Genomic DNA, 23,090 nt, shown 5'->3' with positions numbered 1-23,090 from the left:
CCACTTGGAAAAGGAGCCCCATCTGGAATATTGGCTCAATTTCCATATATCTCAAAGATATGCCTTGGCTCTGACTGTCAGTAGGAAAGAGGGATGCAATGGTGTCTTTGAAAAGCAAGAAGGTGTGTCTGGTGATTGTTTAGTTGTAAATGTTTCAAGGTTATTCTACTACAGAGAGTGGAGAAAAGTGAGCCTCTAAGTGAGAGATAGTAGTACTGCCTAGGAAGAGACACACATGAACTGGAGGGTCTGTCTAACATCCAGCAGAATAGTCCACAGAGGATGTGATGGTCATTACAACCAACAAGTGAAGAAATATTTGTCTAACATCCTGAAGAATAGTCCACAAGGATGGGATAGCAATAACAACCATTACAACACATTCTCAATTATTTAAGTACGAAAATAACCAAAGTAGTTAAACTATTTGAATTCTCAAGGAAGTCTTGGATATTCTTCATTGAAAGAAAGCCTTGGATATTCTTCATGCAAAATAAAAAAAATATTCTGTCATCTTTATTGATGACTTCTCAAGGAATTCTTGGATATTATTCATGTGAAAGAAATATTAGACACTCTCCAAGTTTTTAAAATTCAAGGCACTGGTTGAGAAAGAAACCGACAAGAAGGTGAATGCTCTCGTGAGTGATAATGGAGGCGAGTATGTTTAGAATGAATTCAAAAATTTATATGTGAAATAAGACATTCGAAGAGTGATGACAACACCCCACAACCCATAGCAGAATGGGGTAGCTGAGAGGAATAATCAGAGCATTGTGGGAGCAGCGAGAGCTATGCCACATGACTAATGCCTACCTCTGCATTTGTAGACTGAGGCATGCAACACAATAGTATATTTGTAGAACTGGAGTACTCATCGAATTATTGGTATGATTACACTGGAGGTGGCCTTCTCGAGGAGAAAGTTAGATGTGTCACACTCCAATATTTTTGGAGCCTCTGTTTACTGCCTTGTCTCCAAAGAATCAAGGAAGAATCTTGAGTCGACAACAGAATTAAGGGTATTTGTGGGTTATAAAAAAACTCCTCATAGCTACCATGTGTACTTACCTTCCCTCAGAATGATAGTTGTGTGAAGGGATGTAAATTCTGATGAGAAGAAAGTGATGTGGTGCTCTCTTGAGAGGGAGCTTAATATCCCACGAGAAGAGGACCTCTTAGCTCCAAAGGAGGAGCCTTGGGAAGTTGTGGAGCAACCAAAAATAGAGGATAAGAGAGTGGAGACATCCACTTAAGTAGAACCATCCAGAGAAGAGAGAAAAAGAACCAGGGAAGTTGATAGATTAGTGCAGGATGTGAGTGAGAATGTGGGAGCTCCTTCAAATTTGCACAAGCAAAGGAGGTCACTTGAGAGTTACACTGGCTAGATGGCTCTAATGAATGAACTTGTAGAGACTAGGCCATCCTCTTTCGAGGAAGCAGTAGACAAACCTATATGGGTTGATGCAGTGGTGGAGGAATACGAATCCATTATAAAGAGAAGTGTTTGGGAAGTGGTCCCAAGACCGACAGGTAAATCAGTCATGGGTTTGAGATGGATATTCAAGTTTGAGCATGTAGCAGATGGAATCATAGAGAAGTATAAGGCCAGATTTTTGGCCAAAGTATTCTCTCAAATTGAGGGAACTGACTGTGTGGAAACTTTTCTCATGTAGAATTTTTTTCATCCATTAGATCAATTCTTGCACTAGCTGTGTAGATGAGGTGCAAGATCCACCAGATGGATGTAAAAACAAAATTTCTTAATGGGGTTGTTGAGGAGGAGGTGTACATTGAGCAACCAAAAAGTTTTGAGACATTTGATCGAGAGTCTCATGTGTGAAGACTCAAGTGAGCATTGTACAATCTCAAATATGCACCTCGTTCTTGGTACACTAGGATCGAAAACTATCTCACTAGTTTGGCCTTCACCAAAAGGGAAGTAGATGTGAACCTATATCATATTTTTGTAGAAGGTAAATTTCTTAATATTGTCTTATATGTTGATGATTTGATTTTAACTAGTGATGAGTAGCTGATTAGATCTTGCAAGGAGGAGCTTGAAAGGGAATTTGAGATGAAGGACAATGGTCTCATGCACTACTTCCTTGGGCTGGAAGCATGGCAAGGTGATGGGGAATAGTTTGTGTCTCAAGGCAAGTATGCAAATGAGATATTGCAGATATTTTGCATGGAGAGTTGTAAAACCCATGGAGACACCTCTAGCGACCAACTAGAGGAAGGAGACTGCCACTTCAGGTGAAAAGGTGGATGCTACCATTTATCGGTATTTAGTGGGTTCATTGATGTACCTTGTGAACACACAACTAGATATGTTCTATGAAGTCAACCAACTGAGCCAAGTTATGGTTTGGCTAACCAAATTGTATTGGAAGGTAGCTAAGCATGTCGTACGAGACCTCAAAAGCACTACCTAGTATGGATTATGGTATAGACAGACAGAGGGAGTGAAGTTGTGTGTCTTCATAGATGCAAATTGGGTAGGGATTCCATCTAATAGAAAGAGTGCATCAGGTGGAATTTTCAGTGTTGGGTCCGCAATTTTTTCCTGATACAACATGAAGTAAAGATATATGGCGCTAAGCTCGATAGATATGGATGAGAAAGATATTGTTGGACTATTTGATCAAATGATGGATCCAACTGTAACATTTTGTGATAATCATATTTGCATCAAGTTCTCTGAGAATTCGGTATTTCACGATTGATCCAAGCATATAGATATTTCGTATCAAAATTTACGAGACTAAGTTCAAAGGCGGATAATTTTGCTACAATACATTCTAACAAAGGAACAAGATGCTGACATCTTGACAAAGGATTTATCAAGAGGGAAGTTTGAATTCCACATGTGCAGGATAGGGGTGGTTGATAATCCTTTGTTGCTGAGAGGCAGTGTTGAGAAGTGCAACAATAAAGTCTCAATTTGACTTTGCCTTGGTCAAATTGAGAAAATTCAAATTTCCACATCAGTAGAAAACTTGGATGTATTTAACTTGTGTGACATGTCCCTTTTCACTCAATTAGCTCAGTAAATTCGAGTTATAGTGCTTAGAGTTCAGTTAAGCATGTGTGATTGCTAATTTTTAGCAATCAAGGTCAATTATTTCAAGTTGTTTTCAGTCAAACTAGTTCTAATTGTTGATAGAACTAGTGGAAGGTCAGTGGTGCAGTGGGATAGCAGTCTAACTCAGTGATCATCTAATTAAGTGATCAATTAGTCCAAAAGAGCTAGTGCATGTAGAGAATTTGAGTTCCCCAGTTGTGGTGGAGATTCCAAGTGAGTGTAACATCAGTTGTAGACTAGTCTTGAGTGTACAGGCGTTGCATGCAGTCAGATGATGAACCATAGGAATTGCACAATCATTTTGGAGGAAATTCCTAAATAATAGGGGCCTAATTTCCTCAGGAACTGTGGAAGGAAATAGGGGCTCAAGCAAAGGAAAATTTTGACTATGTCTCGGTCAAAGCTTCTCAGTGAGCAAAGAGATAGGTTATTCACTTGCAGGTTGAGCTTAGATTGAGCTAGAAATTGTAATACATATCTATTCATCATATTAATGTAAGCAGGCAAAGGGGTTTTTAGTAGATTGCTTTCCCTTACAAAAATAATGTGTGCATGCGTGTTATTTCTCATTGCATATTTATGATTGGTGTTCTAAATTGTGAATTGAATTCCGCAGAGCAGCAGAGTAGGATTGTGCCTTGTGATTTTGATTAAAATTTCATGAGAAGTTACAATTATACACCATAATTTCTATAACACCCAGGGATTTTTTTCCGTACTCTAACAATTCGCATTACAGTATATAATGCAACAATACAAGTGGAACCATAAGCATGCCAAGTTGGTGGAATTCCTACAAAGTTTCAATTTTGTTTTGAAACATATGAGTGGACAAGAGAACAAGGTAGTTGATGATTTGAGTAGGAGGAGTTTGATCATGCAGGAGTGCCATGTACAAATTTTTGACCTTGATTATTTGAATAACTTATATGAGGATGATGTTGAGTTTTGAGAGGCATTTGAAGCATGCAAGAACCTTGTGAGCAGAGATAGCAACCCATGGAAGGCATTTATGTTGCATGATGGTTTGTTGTTCAAGAACAATCAATTATGTATTCCTTGTTGCTCAATGGGAGAGAATCTGACGCAAGAAAAGAATAATGGAGGATTGGACAGTCATTTTGGTGTGGACAAGACACTTGGATAGCTAGTTCTAACATTTTTTTTTGGCCAAAGATGAGGGGAGATGTTCAAAAATATGTGAGCAAATGTAGAGTGTGTTAGCATGCAAAAGGGAGGAGTCAAAATGTTGGACTATACACTCCTTTTCCCATTCCTAGCAGACCATGGGACTTAATGAGTATGGAATTTGTTTTGGGTTTACCAAAGACACAATGAGGTAAGGACTCCATACTTGTAGTTATGGAAAAATTTATAAAGATGGCTCATTTTATCGCATATTGTAAGACTAGTGATTCTACACATCTCACTCATTTGCTTTTCAATGAGATTTTCTTATTACATGGCTTGCCAAAGAGTATAATCTCTGATAGGGACACCAAGTTCACATGGATTTTTGGAGGACCTTACGGAAGAAGCTTGGAACAAAAATGAATTTTAGGTCAGCCTATCATCCACAATCTGATGGGCAAACTGAAGTGGTGAATAGGAGTCTCGGAAGCATATTTAGGAGCCTGGTGGGTGAGAATCCCAAGTAGTGGGATCATGTGTTAGCTCAAGAAGAGTTTGCATACAATGATTCACCAAATAGGAGCATGGAGAAAAGTCTATTTCAGATCTTGCATGGAATGCATCCTAGAGGAGTTTGTGAAATAAGAGATTTGGAAAAAAATGAGCAGAGGAGTGCTCATGGGGAATATTTTGCAACAACAATGAGTGAGTTACATGAGGATATAACACAAAAACTACATGACAATAGCTACAAGTACAAACGAAGAATATATTTAAGAAGAAGAGAAGTAAACTTTGAGGTAGGGGACATGGTCTTAGCCCACCTAATAAAGGAAATATTCCCAAGGGGAGAATATAACAAATTCAAGATGAAGAAAATAGGACCTTGTAGGATACTCAATAAATTTTCCGCAGATGCTTATGAATTAGAGTTACCTATGGGCATAGTTATGTCACCTATTTTCAATGTGGTTGATTTATATCCCTATTAATCTGGTGATGAAGGTGCCACTACAACAAATGAGAGTTGTGGAGAAGTCAGTGAACAGAGTTGGATGAAGCAAATGTTTATAAGAGAGGGTTCAAAGGCTGAGAGAATCTTGGACACCAGAGTTGCAAAGCACACCAGGGCAAAAGAGTATCTTGAGTTTTTGGTGAAGTGGAAGGACCATCCGATAGAATATTCTACATGAATGAGTGTTGCAGCTCTAAGAAGGCAGGTTGCTTTGTAGAAGACCTTATCAGTAGGAGCCCATGAATTTTCCTTCCTAGGGAGTCTGATGTAGGAGCATTAGATCGAGCTCGAGATGAAGAAATGGAGTAGAGCTTAACAATGTGGTGGATTGGCCACATATTAAGCTAACAAATTTATTTTTTTGTTTTTACTAGAATTCTAAATATTTATTGTAGGTGTAGGATTGGAGTATATCGAAAAGTTAGAGTTTAGGAGTTATTTTCCATCTCACCTAGTTGTTTATTCGACTTCTCTCATCTCGGAGGGAAGGGTAAACAAACCATTTGCAAAGCTTGTGAATAAAAAGGGGCATCAAATGGGAGGAGGAGTAGCTCTTCTCCTGCCTCTAAGTTTGTATGCTTGAAATGAATGAAAATGAAATTGCGCATCAGTATATATTCATAAATCTGTGTTTTCTATTCTTTGGTTTCCAATCGAACTATGTATGCACTTCTTAAAGTTCCAGAACTCATTGTGACCATCTTTGTAATGTTATATGCTTGTTAAGATTTGATTTTGAGTAGTGGTTGTTTATGCGTGTCCCATTTACTATGACCTTCGAACATTTCACAGCACCTTTGTTTTTGCAGGCAGCGACTCATTCCTTCGATTGTAATTTGGACCATCAACTTTATTGAGGGTGAATTCTTGATGAAGAAAGGTAGGAGAAGAACATTCCCTGAGTTGGGAGACATGCTAAGAGCATGGAGAGTTGAGTTGTAGAGGGCGAGTCATTTCATTTTCCCAAAAGTTCTAAAACAAAGTTTTCTAAAGCATTAGGAAATCATTTCATAGCACCTACAACCAAAAGACATTTGCACTGCCTTTTGGCGTGCACATTGCTATCATTAGGAAATAATTAATTTTTCTTTCTTTCAATTATTTATTTCTTTGTATATCAAAATATTTTATTATGATCAATATTAAAATATATATTATATATCTTATTTACACTCAAAAATGAAAATATAAAGTTTCTTCATTTTTAGTTACTTTATCTCTTTAAAGTTAATATAAAATTATGTTATTAAATTATATTAGACATTAAAATATTTTATTTATAGGAGAGTGAAATATTTTTACCACATCTCTTTCCTACGGTACACTTATATTCATTTTTATATTTTAGCATCACCAATATTATTACTTTTATTTAAAAACTTTTTACTTTTATTTTAAAAAAAATACAAGTCAACAAAATCACACAATAGCCACAATATGTCTATGAGCACAATTATCAATCGGAAAAAAACAAATAATAAATTATGAAAATGATTAAATAATATCAAATAATATTACATAATGCATATCAATCGAAAAAACAAATAACAAATTATGAAAATGATTAAATAACAAGTAATATTTATATATATATCACCCTCATTTGCTAATACAATTTTCATATTACTTTTTAATCCATTGTCTGCTTTCTAGTTCCTTGTCATCGTGAAAGTAACGCGCATCACAGGAATCAAGGATTTGATGAATCCAATAATTCAATTCTGTAAAACGCAAGGTGCTGGTTGAGATATTGTCGTGTTGTCATCTACCTCCTCTTCTTTAGTTGTGATAGAGAAGGGATTGTGAAGCTTCCAACCAATTTATGTCTGCCCTTTGGGTGCTTGATCTCGGCATCAGACGCGCTGAGAATCTGAACCGTAAAACCCTTTCAGCCTTCAATAGTTGCTACGTTAACATCACTGTTTGTATTTTGTGGTTGTAAAGTTGACCCTTGGCCTCATAATGCATTTATTCAATGTGGGAAGCATCACAATTCCCATATTTTATAGTATAGTTTTTTTGGCCGATTTTTTTTTATTTAGAGAATATTTTATTTTTATTTAATGAGAGATATGTGTCAATTTCAAATTGAACATAAACATACTTACACATCGCCTTCACACTGAATTGTAAAATAAACTTTTCAGGGCAATTGCCAATCATCATACGTATTATAAAAAACTAAATCACTCTTCTATTACAATGACCTCAACTAAAATACATTTCATTCCCATAAAAACCAAACTAGATGATAGGAGCTCCCATGGAAACCAAATCAATACCTTCCAATTCCAAACTAGTGTGAACAAAAGCCTCGAAAAGTGAAGACATGCATCCTATCTAGATAGGTGAAGTCCTATAAAGTAGCTTGATTGATTATATTTTCATTGAACATAAACTTTCTGGAATCTGACTTTTTATTTCTGGAAGTGCAGTTTTATTGTCCAGTGATTCCTAAGTACTTCTACTCTCAAGTATCAATCCCCACTTACAAAGGATGTATAGGTTTTACAAAGATGTAGTTCTCCAAGCAACCACTACTTTACTTTTGCTAATTCACACATTTTTGTGAAGAACACTATATTTTTGTCAGCTAATATATTTTGTCCAATCAAATAACAAAGTTGTCTAATTTTTTCTAATTAACTAATAAAATTAATATACAATAATTGATAATTTCTTTTCAAAAAACAATGTTCTCATGCATCAATGAATTACTAATAATATGCGTTACCGCAAAAACCATGATACTTGAAGTGCAATTTAATATGATTTAGTTGATTAATCCCACATTATCTTGGTAATAGTTTTTATATTTTTTGGATTCATTTATCTTACCCAATTGAATGTTTTATTCAAAATATAATTTGTAACTATTTACCTAGTAATGTGCATTTTATTGGCAAATTCAGATAATGAAAAATACCATCCTTACCAACTAAATCTTAAACATAAAATGAATTTACATCCATTAAGAAGAATTTTATCTTAAAATGAAAAAAAAACATCAAATGGTTCCCAATATAGTTTTCACTATTCAACAATAAGCATTTCCTCCTAAATACTACTTCCAATATGAAATAATGACATAACTAGGAAGTGCTACTTCCAATATAAAATCGTGATATAACCCAAAAAAAAAAAATTGAGGAACGTTGATCTTAAATTTATGAAATTTTATATTAAAAAAATTTGAATAACTAATACATAAATCCTTTCTAGTCTATTTAATAGTTATGCGTATCAAAACTAACTCTACTACTTGCTAAATATTATCAAAATAATTATAATAGATATAATACTCTAATAAAATATAATATAATAAAAAAATACTTATACATAACTTATTTATTGATCATTTTTTAATAATAAATATTTTATTATTAATTTTCTTATTATAAAATGAAATATTAAGTATTATTAAATGAAGTTGTTTTTAGTGCGATATTTTGGACTTTCTATGTTGGAAGGAAAAATATTGAGGTGAAATCTTAATTTGTGTTATTTAAATTGGTTTTTTAAATTGTATATATGGATTACCCTGAAAAACTGTAAGGCACTTAGATTGTGCAAAATTACCCATCAAAATTGTGATTTCAATAAATTCTTACCAAATTTTAGTGAGATTAAACCAAAAACAACTCACTAAAAATAACTCTTTATTAAACTACTAAAAAATTATCCTCTACCAAAAAACCTTGTCCACATCATGAACCACTATCTTTCCTAGTTATGATAGCATGAACCACACACTTTCAAAATATCCACATTCATTAATGTGCTTTTTCATAGAGCATCTATCAACATCATGACAAGGTCCATGCATTTTTAATCTTTAAGCCTTTTTCACATTGAAATAGGTACCTTATCCATCATAGTAAAAATTGCAAGTTGGAATCACAATTTCTTAAAGGTGTGTACCACTGAACCCCTACCATGACTTTGATTCTTTAAATCTTCTTTTATCACACAACTCTCTCTTTGAGAATAACTAAGTTATATGACCACACATTCACCTCAAAGAGGTTTTTCTTTTTAATAATAATAATTATGTTGTGATCAACTCATTTAGTTATATACCTATTTAACTTCTATGTGGTTTAAGCTCAAAATTTATTAAATTACAAGCATGTTTCGAATATTTTTGTGTATTTATATAGATTTCATTAGAAAGCTCATCTATAGCTATAAATCCAAACTCTTTTATAAAAACTATTTTCATTAATAAAAACAAAAATCAAAATTTAATATTGAAATATACATATCTTAAAATGAAGAAGGATGAAAGGAAATTTCTTCTCAAATGCCATATTTGAGTTAATGTTATCATGTGACAAGAGATTGATAAGAAATTATCTCAGATCTATTAAATTTCTACACAAAATTTCGTTAACCTTACAAAGAAATTCTTTATATCCTATTTGTTGGTATTGATATTGCAAAAAGTAGCACAAGTAACAAAATTACTAGTTTACTTGCCACATATTATCAAAGTCAATATAACAACTATACAACCTAGAAGGAGACAATGTGGCAACAATTAGTGAGCAACATACTAATCTTGTCATTTGATAGAGACCACATTTCTAGTCTCAAAACTAGATTTTGGAATTCCACAAATTATTGACTTACATGTTAGAAGGGGATGCCTTTAAAGCATAGTGATTTAAGGATGACTTACCAAAGAAAAATCTTTTTATAGAATTGTTAAACACAAACCCCATTTCCAGGTAGGTTATGTGCAACATTAAGTGTAATGTACCATTCCACCTTTGTACTCCTATTGAGAAGATGGAACACTCAAAAAATAACTCCAATTACAACATCTATGCATTATAATGTGGAATTAATGTAATCATAGGAAAATAAATAGATTATGAGACTATAAAAATGAGTGCAAATCCTCTAATGCATTTCATCTCACATATGAAAAATTAAATTAATTTGAGTGGTAGTAATATTTCAACATATATTATGTAATTTAGACACATGTTAAAGAAAAATTTCTTTGCACATACATAAACAATCTAGAAGTACTTATATTTCTATAACATTGCACTCAATAATAGACTCTCTATCATAGAAGCCACCCCTAACCTAATGATATGCATCCACAAGGAAAAAAATTATATGGTGTGTTGCTAATATCTCCCATTCAAGCCAATTCCTAGAATTCACAGCTAAGGAAACTAAAATTTTACACATTTCTAACTACTACCATCCCACACAACCAACCTATATTCCTCCTCATCCTATGCAACACTAGGAAACGATAAAAAATCCCTTAGGTTACTCTCCTTCCCTCTAATGGTGTAGTATGTAACAACCCTCATGAAAATTCCAATGTAATAAAAGTTAATAAAGGCAAAATAATAACCACGACTGATGGGACAATTATTCGAAGCTGAATGTTAGGCAAGAAATCCTAGTGTGGGTGTTCATTGGTTTATTATGGCTAAGGAAATTGGCAAAGGCAATGGCTAAGGCTTTGAAAAGGAAAATGGAATTTTTGGCATATTTATTTATGAAAATAATCGAAATTAGGAGAAAGGAAGGTGAAAGGTCACTATTTTCATGTGTGGAGGAAATTGAAGGAAAATAATGGAAAATGGAGAAAATAGAGGCCTCATTGTTAAAAATGTCTCTGAGGATCAGTTGGCAAGTTTCTGGCTCAAGACTTTTGTTAGTACAGTTTTGGAGCTCTCTCATTATTATCTCTCTCTCTTTCTCGCTCTTGGACACTTCGAGTTTCTTGAAACACTTTGGCATTGAATCACAAAAAGCAAATGAGGCAAAGAGGAAGAATAGATCAAGCAAGGAATCACAAGATCAGGTAGCTACAACAGGATCTTTGTAGGTATCGATTTGCATGTGTGTTTTCCTTACTAGATTTGGCATGCATGGTATGTCCTGTGCTTCTTTTTTGTTATGGCATAGGCTTTTCCAAGTGTGACAATGTTTTCAGCCTACCCTTGCCATTTTCAGATAGCCATGGTGTGATGGAGTTCTCATGTTTTGGTTGAGCAGGATTGTCAGATGGATTCGACGCTGAGTGAGGTGGATCTCCGAAAGAAAGAACACATTTCCTAGTGATCCCTGAACCAAATTGTGGATTGCGGTAAAGCCACAGGCCTATCGACCCTTGAACTGGATTGTGGGTTGCGATAAATCCAAGTATTGCTTGCCTCTATGGACCTAGGAATCCTCAACCGGTTAATGGAAGGATATATGGTAAACCCTATAGGTGTTTTCCCTTGATTAGGCCTAGGAATCCTTGCCGGTTAATGGCGGGATATAAGATAAAGCCTAGAGGATGGAGTTTCTGTTTAGGGCCTAGTGATCCATGGACCATATTGTGGATTGTGGTAAAGCCTGAGAGACTAGAAGAGAGGAAAATTCCTCACAGTGTAGGTGGAGAAATCTGGTGGCATACATGCTTGATTTGGCCTAGTGATCTAGTAGAGATCATGGTAAAGCCAAGTTTCTATTGATGAGGGTGAGATGGTTTAGCCTCGAGATGCCCTGGTTGGTTCTTTTGGTTTGAGTCCCACATTCATGCTTGGAATATGGCACATGGGTGATTGGATAAAGAGAGATGTGGCTCAACTAATCTATGGTTGGGTGGAAGATGATAGTCCCATCCTAGGTTGTCTTTTGCATTCATTAATAAGAGGTTCTTTCCTTGGTATCTTATGTGTGAATGAACTGGTTTATATGTGGATTATATGGTTGATGTATCCTTAATATTTATGTTGTTATTATGCTAGTTATAAGCATGTATTATGACAGTGATGATGTATGGCTCTCCTCATGTTTTGATTTGTAAATGAATGAACAACATATATATGACCTGATAGATGATAATGAAACTAATTATATAAGGGAACAATGCTTCTTAGCGATTCTTAGATAAGTATGAGACCCCTATGCTCAAATCTACTGTTTAAACCTATCGATTTCATATTTGTGACATGTTTGAAGAAATTTCTGTCAAGGCTAGTAGGGGGTAAGTCTAGACCTTGTCATTATTTTTGCAAATGCATCATTGTTATGTTGTGTAAATTCATTTCGAAAAGTGTCATTGAGTTCTGGGCAGCGACCTAGGTTCTAGGCTTGAAAAATGGCACAAATCTTAGAGTCACATGCACAGGTCTGAGGAGAAAATTCCCCAGACGCATGCATACCTATGTTGTGGGAGCATCTGGAGCCTCTTGGACACATGCATGTCCATATCAAGGGAGAATATGGGAGTTTAATGATAAGAGCTCCAATGGAAACCAAATCAATACCGAACTAGTGTGAACAAAAGCCTAGAAAATTGAAGACATGCTTCCGATCTAGATAGGTGAAGTCCTATAAAGTAGCTTGATTGATTCTATTTTCATTGAACATAGAATTTCTAGAATCTGACTTTTTATTTCTGGAAGTGCAGTGTTATTGTCCAGTGATTCCTTAGTACTTCTACTCTAGCAGTATCAATCCCCACTTATAGAGGATGTATAGGATACTTACAAAGGATGTAGTTCTCCAAGCAACCACTATTTTACTTTTTCTAATTCACACATTTTTGTGAAGAACGCTATATTTTACCTTTGTCCGCTAACATATTCTGTCCAATCAAATAACAAAGTTGTCTAATTTTTTCTAATTGGCTAATAAAATTAATATAGAATAATTGATAATTTCTTTTCAAAAACAATGTTCTCATGCATCAATGAATTATTAACAATATGCATTACCTCAAAAACCATGATGCTTGAAGTCAAAGTTAATATGATTTAATTGATTACTCCCACATTATATTGGTAATGGTTTTTATATTTTTTGGATTCATTTATCTTACCCAATTGAATGTTTTATTCGAAATATAATTTATAACTATTTACCTAGTAATATGCATTTTATTAGCAAATTCAAATAATGAAAAATATCATCCTTACTAACTAATTCTAAAACATAAAATGAATTTAAATTCATCCATAACCAAAAAAAAAATCTTAAAATGAAAAAGAAGAATAGCAAATGGTTCCCAATATAGTTTTCACTATTCAACCATAAGCATTTCCTCCTAAATACTACTTCCAATATGAAATAATGATATAATTAGAAAGTGTTACTTCCAATATAAAATCATGATATAACAAAAAAAAAATCAAGGAATCACATGATCAGGTAGCTACAACAGGATCTTTGTAGGTATCGATTTGCATGTGTGTTTTCCTTACTAGATTTGGCATGCATGGTATGTCCTGTGCTTCTTTTTTGTTATGGCATAGGCTTTTCCAAGTGTGACAATGTTTTCAGCCTAGCCTTGCCATTTTCGAATAGCCATGGTGTGATGGAGTTCTCATGTTTTGGTTGAGTAGGATTTTCAGATGGATTCAACACTGATTGAGGTGGATCTCCGAAAGAAAGAACACATTTTCTAGTGATCCCTGAACCAAATTGTGGATTGCGGTAAAGCCACAGGCCTAATGACCCCTGAACTGGATTGTGGGTTGCGATAAATCCAAGTATTGTGTGCCTCTGTGGACCTAGGAATCCTCAATCGGTTAATGGAAGGATATATGGTAAATCCTATAGGTGTTTTCCCTTGATTAGGACTAGGAATCCTTGCCCGTTAATGGGGGGATATGAGATAAAGCCTAGAGGGTGGAGTTTCTATTTAGGGCCTAGTGATCCATGGACCATATTGTGGACTGTGGTAAAGCCTGAGAGACTAGAAGAGAGGAAAATTCCTCACAGTGTAGGTGGAGAAATATGGTGGCATACATGCTTGATTTGGCCTAGTGATCTAGTAGAGATCATGGTAAAGCCTGGTTTCTATTGATGAGGGTGAGATGGTTCAGCCTCAAGATGCCCTGGTTGGTTCTTTTGGTTTGAGTCCCACATTCATGCTTGGAATATGGCACAGGGGTGATTGGATAAAGAGAGATATGGCTCAACTAATCTATGGTTGGGTGGAAGATGGTAGTCCCATCCTAGGTTGTCTTTTGCATTCATTAATAAGAGGTTCTTTCCTTGGTATCTTATGTGTGAATGAACTGGTTTATATGTGGATTATATGGTTGATGTATCCTTGATATTTATGTTGTTATTATGCTGGTTATAAGCATGTATTATGACAGTGACGATGTATGGCTCTCCTCATGTTTTGATTTGTAAATGAATGAACAACGTATATATGACCTGATAGATGATAATGTAGCTAAGGATATAAGGGAACAATGCTTCTTAGCGATTCTCAGATAAGTATGAGACCCCTATGCTCAAATCTGTTGTTTAAACCTGTCGATTTCATATTTGTGACATGTTTGAAGAAATGTCTGTCATGGCTAGTAGGGGGCAAGTCTAGACCTTGTCATTATTTTTGCAAATGCATCATTGTTATGTTGAGTAAATTCATTTTGAAAAGTGTCATTAAGTTCTGGGCAGCGACCTAGGCTCTAGGCCTGAAAAATGGCACAAATTTTAGAGTCGCATGCACAAGTTTGAGGAGAAAAGTCCCCAGACGCATGCATACCTATGTTTTGGGAGCATCTGGAACCTCTTGGACACATGCATGTCCATATCAAGGGAGCATATGGGAGTTTAATGATAAGAGCTCCAATGGAAACCAAATCAATACCGAACTAGTGTGAAATAAAGCCTAGAAAAGTGAAGACATGCTTCCGATCTAGATAGGTGAAGTCCTATAAAGTAGCTTGATTGATTCTATTTTCATTGAACATAGACTTTCTGGAATCTGGCTTTTTATTTCTGGAAGTGTAGTGTTATTGTCCAGTGATTCCTACGTACTCTACTCTAGCAGTATCAATCCCCACTTACAAAGGATGTATAGGATACTTACAAAGGATGTAGTTCTCCAAGCAACCACTATTTTACTTTTTCTAATTCACACATTTTTGTGAAGAACACTATATTTTACCTTTGTTCGTTGACATATTTTGTCCAATCAAATAACAAAGTTGTCTAATTTTTTCTAAATGGCTAATAAAATTAATATAAAAAAAATGTTCTCATGCATCAATGAATTATTAACAATATGCATTACCTCAAAAACCATGATGCTTGAAGTCCAAGTTAATATGAATTAACTGATTACTCCCACATTATCTTGGTAATGGTTTTTATATTTTTTGGATTCATTTATCTTACCCAATTGAATGTTTTATACGAAATATAATTTATAACTATTTACCTAGTAATATGCATTTTATTAGCAAATTCAAATAATGAAAAATATCATCCTTACTAACTAATTTTAAAAAATAAAATGAATTTAAATTCATCCATAAAAAATAATAATAATAATAATAATAAAATATAAAATATAAATATAAATAAATAAAATCTTAAAATGAAAAAGAAGAATAGCAAATGGTTCCCAATATAGTTTTCACTATTCAACCATAAGCATTTCCTCCTAAATACTACTTCCAATATGAAATAATGATATAACTAGAAAGTGTTACTTCCAATATAAAATCATGATATAACCAAAAAAAAAAAAAAAAGTGAGGAAAGTTGATCTTAAATTTATAAAATTTTACATTAAAAAAATTTGAATAACTAATACATAAATCCTTTCTAGTCTATGTAATAATAGTTATGAGTATCAAAACTAACTCTACAGCTTGCTAAATGTTATGAGGATAATTATAATAAATACAATACTACAATAAAATATAATAAAAAAATACTTGTACATAACTTATTTACTGACAATTTTTTTTAATAATAAATTTTTTATTATTAATTTTCTTATTATAAAATGAAATATTAAGTATTATTAAACGAAGTTGTCTTTAGTACGATTTTTTGGACTTTCTGTGTTGGAATCTGGGGGAAAATATTGAGATGAAATCTTTATTTGTGTTATTTAAACAGGTTTTTTCATTGTATATATGGATTTCCCTGAAAAACCATAGGGCACGTAGATTGTGCAAAATTACCCATCGAAGTTGTGATTTCAATAAATTCTTACCAAATTTTAGAGAAATTATACCAAAAAAACCCAAAAAAGCTCACTAAAAATAACTCTTTATTAAACTACTAAAAAAATATCCTCTACCAAAAAACCTTGTCCGCATCATGAACTAGTTACGATACCATGAACCACTCACTTTCAAAATATCCACATTCATTAATGTGCTTTTTCATGGAGCATCTATCAACATCATGACAAGGTCCACCCGTTTTTAATCTTTAAGCCTTTTTCACATTGCAATACATACCTTATCCATCATAGTAAGAATTGCAATTTGGAATCACAATTTCTTAAAGGTGTGTACCACTTCCCCTCACCATGACTTTGATTCTTTAAAACTTCTTTTATCACACAACTCTCACTTTGACAATAACTAAGTTATATGATCACACATTCACCCAAAGTCATTCTTTAAATCTTTTTTTATCACACAAATCTCACTTTGACAATAACTAAATTATATGATCACACGTTCACCCCAAAGAGATTTTTTTTTAATAATAATAATTATTATGTTGTGATCAACTCATTTAGTTACATACCTATTTAACTTCTATACTCTCACTTTGACAATAACTAAGTTATATGATCACACATGAATCACCCCATAGAAGTTTTTTTTTTAATAATAATTATTATGTTGTGATCAACTCATTTAGTTACATCCCTATTTAACTTATATGTGGTTTAAGCTCAAAATTTATTAAACTATAAGCATGTTTGGTATATTTTGTATATTTATATAGACTTCATTAGAAAGCTCATCTAGAGCTATAAATCCAATCTCTTTTATAAAAACTATTTTTATTAATAAAAACAAAAATCAAAATTTATACATGGAAATATACTTATCTTAGAATGAAGAAGGATGAAAGAAATTTCTTCTCAAATGTCATATTTGAGTTAATGTTATCATGTGACAAGAGATTGATAAGAAATTATCTTAGATCTATTAACTTCTATACAAAATTTCGTTAACCTTACGAAGAAACTCTTTATATCCTATTTTTTGGTATTGATATTGCAAAAAGTAGCACAAGTAACAAAATAACTAGTTTACTTGCCACATATTATCAAAGTCAATATAACAACTATACATCCTAGAAGGAGACAATGTGGCAACAATTAGTGAGTAACATACTAACCTTGTCATTTGATAGAGACCTCATTTCTAGTCTCAAAACTAGATTTTGGAATTCCACAAATTATTGACTTACATGTTAGAAGGGGATGCCTTTAAAGCATAGTGATTTAAGGATTACTTCCCAAAGGAAAATCTCTTTATAGAATTGTTAAACACAAACCCCATTTCCAGGTAGGTTATGTGCAATATTAAGTGTAATGTGCCATTCCACCTTTGTACTCCTATTGAGAAGATGGAACACTAAAAAAATAATTCCAATTACAACATCTATGCATTATAATGTGGAATTAATGTAATCATAGGAAAATAAATAGATTATGAGACTATAAAAATGAGTGCAAATCCTCTAATGCATTTCATCTCACATATAAAAAATTAAATTAATTTGAGTGGTAGTAATATTTCAACATGTATTATGTAATTTAGACACATGTTAAAGAAAAATTTCTTTGCACATACATAAACAATCTAGAAGTACTTATATTTCTATAACATTGCACTCAATAATAGACTCTCTATCATAAAAGCCAACCCTAACCTAGTGATATGCATCCACAAGGAAAAAAATTATGTGGTGTGCTGCTAATATCTCCCATTCAAGCCAATTCCTAGAATTCACAACTAAGGAAACTAAAATTTTACACATTTCTAACTACTGCCATCCCACACAATCAACATATATTCCTCCTCATCCTATGCAACACTAGGAAACAATAAAAAATCCCTTAGGCTACTCTCCTTCCCTCTAGTGGTGTAGTATGTAACAACCCTCGTGAAAATTCCAATGTAATAAAAGTTAATAAAGGAAAAATAATAACCATGATTGACGGGACACTTATTCCAAGCCGAATGTTGGGCAAGAAATTCTAGTGTGGGTGTTCATTGGTTTATTATGGCTAAGGAAATTGGCAATGGCAATGGCTAAGGCTTTGAAAAGGAAAATGGAATGTTTGGCACATTTATGTATGAAAATAATGGAAATTAGGAGAAAGGAAGGTGAAAGGTCACTAGTTGCATGTGTGGAGGAAATTGAAGCAAAATAATGGAAAATGGAGAAAATAGAGGCCTCATTGATAAAAATGTCTCTGAGGATCAATTGGAAAGTTTTTGGCTCAAGACTTTTGTTAGTTCAGTTTTGGAGCTCTTTCATTATTCTCTCTCTCTCTCTCACTCTCGGACAATTCAAGTTTCTTGAAGCACTTTGGCATTGAATCATGAAAGGAAAATGAGGCAAAGAGGGAGAAGAGATTAGGCAAGGAATAGTAGGATCAAGTAGCTACAACAAGATCTTTGTAGGTATCGATTTGCATGTGTGTTTTCCTTACTAAATTTGGCATGCATGTTATGTCCTGTGCTTCTTTTTTGTTATGGCATAGGTTTGTCCAGGTGTGACAATGTTTTCAGCCTAGCCTTGCCATTTTCGGATAGCCATGGTGTGATGGGGTTCTCATGTTTTGGTTGAGAAGGATTGTCATATGGATTCGACGCTGAGTGAGGTGGATCTCCGAAAGAAAGAACACATTTCCTAGTGATCCCTGAACCAAATTGTGGATTGCGGTAAAGTCACAGACACAATGACCCCTAAACCGGACCGTGGGTTGCGATAAATCTAGGTATTGTGTGCCTCAGTGGACCTAGGAATCATCAACTGGTTAATGGCATCATTTATGGTAAATCCTAGAGGTGTTTTCCCTTGATTAGGCCTAGGAACCCTTGTCGGTTAATGGCGGGATATAAGATAAAGCCTATAGGGTGGAGTTTCGGTGTAGGGCCTAGTGATCCATGGACTAGATTGTGGATTTTGGTAAAGCCTGAGAGACTAGAAGACAGGAAAATTCCTCACGGTGTAGGTGGAGAAATCTGGTGGCATACATGCTTGTTTTGGCCTAGTGATCTGGTAGAGATCATGGTAAATCCTGTTATTACATGTTCATTGTTTTGGCCTAGTGATCTGATGTGGATTTTGGTAAAGCTTGGTTTCTATTGATGAAGGTGAGATGGTTTAGCCTCATGATGCCTTGGTTGGTTCTTTTGGTTTGATTCCCACATTCATGCTTGGAATATGGCACAGGGGTGATTGGATAAAGAGAGAATTGGCTCAGCTAATCTATGGTTGGGTGGAAGATGGTAGTCCCATCCTCGGTTGGCTTTTGCATTCATTAATAAGAGGTTCTTTCCTTGGTATCTTATGTGTAAATGTACTGGTTTATATGTGGATTATATGGATGATGTATCCTTGATATTTTGTTGTTATTGTGTTGGTTATAAGCATGTATTATGACAATGATGATGCATGGCTCTCCTCTTGTTTTGATTTGTAAATGAATGAACAACTTATATATGACATGATAGATGGTAATGCAGCTAATGATATAAGGGAACAATGCTTCTTAGCGATTCTCAGATAAGTATGAGACCCCTATGCTCAAATATGTTGTTTAGACCTGTCGATTTCATATTTGTGACATATTTGACGAAATGTTTGTCATGGCTAGTAGGGGGCCACTCTAGACCTTGTCATTATTTTTGCAAATGCATCATTGTTATGTTGTGTAAATTCATTTCAAAAAGTGTCTTTGAGTTTCGAGCAGTGACCTAGGCCCTAGGCTTGAAAAAGTGGCACAAATGTCAGAGTCAGATGCATAGTTCTAAGGAGAAAAGTCCACAGAAGCATGCATACCTATGTTGTGGGAGCATCTGGAGCATCCTGGACGCATGCATGTCCATATCAAGGGAGCATATGGGAGTTTAATGGTCTAAAACTTCAGTTTCTCTTAGGGGATGGTTACTTGAGTGGTTGGGATGGATCCTAGAAGTTCTGTTGCTGATGTGGAAGGCCTGTGTGGTGTGTTTCCATCGATTCCACTTCATTGAGGTCACCTAGGATGTTGAATCCCATTATAGTGGCCCCTCGTCGCATATTTACCCCAGTTGGCCAGTTCTTGGGTAGATGTGGGATGAGGGTGACATAGAGTGTTATCAAAGCGGGTTTTGTTCGCTTTGGGGAATGTCTGGTTTCTATTCTCTTTGGGTGTTATATGATACCATAGAGTGGTATCAGATCATGGTTCAACAATCAGACTGAATGGGAAGAATGTGTTTGTCATGCATGCATGTAGGTTGTATATGTGTATGGTGTGTATGCATGGTGATGGTCATTTTTTGCAGTTGTGTTGACATGTAGAAGTTGATGATGTTTTCTACGGGAGGTGTTTGACATAAATGCATGTTGGATGTATATGTATTTGTTATGCATGTTAGTGTTTGTATGTTTTTATGCACGCATTATCATGGTTATAGTTATGCATGTATAGTAAGTCAAACATGCATTGTGATATCATTATATGCATTTTAGGTCATCATGATCCTAATGGTATGTTATGATGCTAATTTTTGGTTGAGATAGAGCGGGAGATGCAGATAATTAAACTAAAGTTGCAGCATTGGACTTTAGGGTAAGAGTAGATCATCATACAAGTTTGTATGGTGGGCATGCAGATATGTGGTTAATGGTTAATATAAGAATTAGGGTTACTTATATACTTGTCATTCTATTGTTTTTGTGGTTACATGCGTGGTAGATGCTAGTTGATCAGTGTAGTCATATGCACATGTGTTGCATAGTCATGCATGGTAGTAACTTGTAGTTGTTTTATGTTAGTTAACTTGATGATTATGCTATATGTTGTTGATGAGTATGCTATATGTTAAATTTTTGTTGTTATATGTTAGTTAACTTTATGATTAGGGTTATTGCATTTAAGATATTGATGTTATATGTATTTTTTTAACCTGGATTGGCCCATGCAAATGGTTATGGTTACGATATTCAGGTATGAGTCGACTTATTTGTGACAGTGTGTTGCACTAATCTAGACTGAATGTGCATATGTGATTGATATGCATGAATGACAATTTGTTATGAGCTTATGATGTAAGCATGTTAGCTAGTTACTGTTATGGATATCGTGACCTTATTTATGATTGAGTTGATATGTTGTGAATTTATATCATGCTAATCTGGATTGATTGCGGAGGCACGATAGCCTCCCCTGAGACACATTAAGGTATGAGTTTTCTTATGTCATCTATTTCATGTTTGAATGTTTGACTATGTCATTTATTTGATGTTTGAGTGTTTGGTGTCTATTATTCCATCTATCTCTTGTCTGAATGTTTGATTACTTGAATGATATGAGTATGTGTCTATAAGGTTTCTTGTTGAAATGATCTTGTTTTAAGATGGTTGTACTAATACATATGTGTTGAGACAGTTGATATGTACTTGAGTGTAAGTAGGTGATAGTTGTAGCATTATGCATTATGACTGATGAATGTGAGTTGGTTGTTGAGTATGACATGGTCGTTAGACTTGGTAAAGGTTGATTTCAAATTAATATACGTGATGTCTTGATCTTTGGAATGTGAGACTAGAATGTGTAAGTAGTTGTAGGGAAACATGCTTGTTATTAGCTTGACAAGGTAATAGTTCATGTATTTATATAACTAACATTTAGGTAATGTGACAGTGCATAGTAAGACTCAATTGCAGAAAAGAAAAGGTAAAAGAAAGGAATTGGGTGAAAATTCCTTTAGCAATGTTTGGAAACCGCAATTCCAAACGAATAAGTGCTTTGCATACAAGAAGTATTCTTAACCTTGAATTTGTTTGAAATTATGAGGATATGTGTTATATTCATAAATATGTATTTGACAGGTATAACTATAGGTTCTAGTTATTGCTAGACTTGTCAAAGGATTGGAGTCCATTGAAACATGGTGTGGATGTGTTCAGTTGCAAGCAACGTGATTGGCACAACAAGGTAAGGTAACTAGTGTATTTTTATGCTTATTTATGCACTGACAATTATGTGTTTTAGGCAATATGATGCAGGGGATTGCATGGCAAAGAGATTTCCATGAAATTTTGAAGAAGGCTAAGGTTGAGCTCTCCTTTGGAAGCACTAAGGACCATGGGGATTGAGTCATGGTGTCTATTGTTAGTCTTGTGCTTTCAGTATTTGGCAATTTTTTGAGCTTGATTTGCAGTTTTGTTTATGTCTGGTGCATGTACATGCCACTTTGTTTGTGGTGTCATATTAATATTGGTATTTCATGGTTTCTTCTTATTTGTCCTTGTTCTGAGTGCCTTGGGAATTGATTGGGAAAGAGGAAAGTTAATGGAGCTCAAGGAGAGCTAAATGAAACATAACAGGTAATATAAGAATCGAATGAAGTTCAGTGCATGAGTAAGGGAAGTTGAAGGTAATAATATGACAATCGCTTGGATTGGTTTAGTCCATTAGTGTAAATGGACAATGGCAGTACAATCATGAGAAAGGTAACAAGAAAGGTGAAGTAAATGGATTTGAGGCATCATATACCTTGGCTATGTTGGGAACGATTGTTCTCAATGTTGTGCATGGTGTGCAATGATAAAGGGAGTTCTCTTAGCCTTGACCTTATGTTTTATTGTAATTATGTTATGATCATGATTATGTTGATGTTTATATACGTATGTATGTGTGCATGTATGTCGTTGTCTGACAGTATCATCATTGTTTTATGCTAATGTTTATGTATATGTATCTATGTATATATTTATATATGTCACTCTCTGATAGGGTTGTAAGGGATCATTCTTGTGGAGGAATTATTGCTTATGCAGGTAAGCGACATGATGAGGTTCCTTTTCTCATGGGGAATCAAGTTGGGAGAGTAG

Source organism: Pinus tabuliformis, chromosome J (genome assembly GCF_031772625.1).
Source record: "Pinus tabuliformis cultivar Carrire ecotype Pingquan chromosome J, CPIR1, whole genome shotgun sequence".
Classification (NCBI taxonomy): domain Eukaryota; kingdom Viridiplantae; phylum Streptophyta; class Pinopsida; order Pinales; family Pinaceae; genus Pinus; species Pinus tabuliformis.
Note: the sequence above shows the minus strand (reverse complement) of the source record.